The 2,309-nt window shown below is 34.9% G+C and overlaps 1 pseudogene; it reads right to left on the reverse strand.

The window, feature by feature from the left end:
• Positions 1-1,080: 1,080 nt before the first annotated feature.
• LOC111897823 (umecyanin-like) lies at positions 1,081-1,635 on the reverse strand (annotated as a pseudogene).
• Positions 1,636-2,309: the final 674 nt, after the last annotated feature.

The following is a 2,309-nucleotide window of genomic DNA, read 5'->3' on the forward strand; positions in this document are numbered from 1 at the left end:
CAAGACTCACATGTCTAAGATGAAACTTAACGCAAAAGAAGACAAACGTGAAACTTATATTGATTTCCTAACGAGAAGGACATATGAAAATGAAGAAACCTAAATGATGCAAAAGTTAATGCAAAAGAAGACAAACATGAAGCTTATGATGATTTCCTGACAAGGACGTATAAAAGGAAGACATCTTAAGGATGCAAAAGAATGCCAAGAAGCTACATTATTAATGTTTAATCCATCCTTTGTTGCAAAAGAAAGCCACAAGACTAGTATTACAACAACTTAAGTGTATTATCTAATACGGATGTATATAATTTTACTATAGTTTTAGAATAAATATGTTGTTCCGTAGTGGATCAAATATTGTTGATTCGTTTGCTCATGTAACAGTTAGTTTTTATAATTCAACAACGTTATGAATTTTTTTTCTTATTTTGTATTAAGCGATTTTTTTTTGTCGAGATACCCTTTACTTATTGGGGATACTCTTTCACTTTGATCCTGGATCCTCCTTTGAATGAATTATTTTCATTATTGTTATTTTCATGAGATAAATCGCAAACATCAAAGTATTATCAACAAATGTATTAATTACATGTATCGTCTTATATTATTATTGGACATAAATATGGATAAAGTTTTGCACGATCTTTTTCGTAGGTTTCTCTTAGAGGGTCTAGAACAGCCATGTTATCACCATATCTTTTAATTCAATAAAAAAAAAAAAAAAAGTCGAGCTCCCATTTTCTAAAATTTATCATAATTGTCACGTATCCAAGTATGAGCTACTAATATTGATTCCGTAGTGGTATCTTTTAATTCAATAAAAAAAGTCGAGCTCCCATTTTCTAAAATTTATCATAATTGCCACGTATCCAAGTATGAGCTACTAATATTGATTCCGTAGTGGTATAGTCCCATGTTTCTTTTCAAAAAAAGCCAAATATAAGGGAAATACTCATATATAAAGCAAATATTAATCTCTTTAAGTACATTGAAATATATGAATAGAATTAAAAAGAGAAAATCCAAACAAAAACTAATTACGTACACCCTTCTCATCGTAATTAGTAAACACTAGATCTAATAAAATAAAGCTAAAGCGATCGCCAAAAAACTGAAGGGTACCACGGTGGTGAAAGATGGAGCAAAACTGGGTGATGGTTGTTGTAGACTGGTGCTATCTGTGGGTGGAGAAACCGGTGCGGGTGTTGCTGTTGGTGAAGGGGTGGCAGCCTTAGCGGAGACGTTGATGGTGAGTTTCTGACCAATTTGGCAATGAGTTCTAACGGTGCATATGTAATAGTGTGTGCCGGGTGCGTTCAAGGTGACTCTAGCGGGGCCGGTCGTACCATGGAGATGGGGTTGGCGGTGGTGCATGGTCCGTATGCCGCCTGCGGTACTTCAACAACGTTATGGAATCCGGTGATGAAGTTAAAGAGAAGAACATCGCCGACTCTGAAGGTCTGAGTTGATGCCCAGGTGATGTAAGCAGAAGGTCCGTTGGGAGGAATATTCCAGCCCAAGGCGTTACCGACCACATGGGTAGTTTGAGCCTCCGTGCCATGAAACTGCACAGATGAGAGCATGAGCGCCATAATCACCACCAAATTGATATTTAAACCTGACATTTTTTTGTCCTTGAAATTCTTGCAAAGTGAAATCTCAGATGAATATCAAGAAGGATTTTGAAGATTAATTAATGGTGTTTTGATTTGTATTTATAGGGAATGGTTGTAGGGACGCGTAGTATCAGCAACAACCACGAAAAGGAAAGACGTATTTGAAATCTAGAAGGAAAGGCGTATTTGAAATCTAGAAGGATTTTGAAGGTTAACATTTTAAAAAAAATGTATAAAAGAGTTGAAAGGATATTTGTCTATTTGAGAGGGTTAGACGGGAGGGTGTGGGAGGGACTCTTCCCTCACTTTTGGTGGCCATACCTCTCTTTCCCTCATTTTCCTTTCCCTCACCAAAAAGCCAAGGAATGGATATCCTCACTTTTTTTTTTAAATATATTTCATACATATATTATACTCATTTTGTAGGGAATTAAAAACCATCAATTTTGATATATTTTTTATATTTTTATAGTAGGTATATAATTTTATAAATTGATGAGATTTAAACCTTTAAATCTATGAAGATCGATTAGATCTCAAACAGGCAAATAAATATAAAACTGTAAGAACATGAAAATAAGAACGAGACAAGTGTGAATCAAACGAGTCGAATGATTAAAACAAAATCCTCAAAAGAGCTCGATTAAGAACATCAACTGTAGAGGATTAGTAGGTTACAAGAACGATTAA

Source organism: Lactuca sativa, chromosome 6, assembly GCF_002870075.4.
Source record: "Lactuca sativa cultivar Salinas chromosome 6, Lsat_Salinas_v11, whole genome shotgun sequence".
NCBI classification, from domain to species: domain Eukaryota; kingdom Viridiplantae; phylum Streptophyta; class Magnoliopsida; order Asterales; family Asteraceae; genus Lactuca; species Lactuca sativa.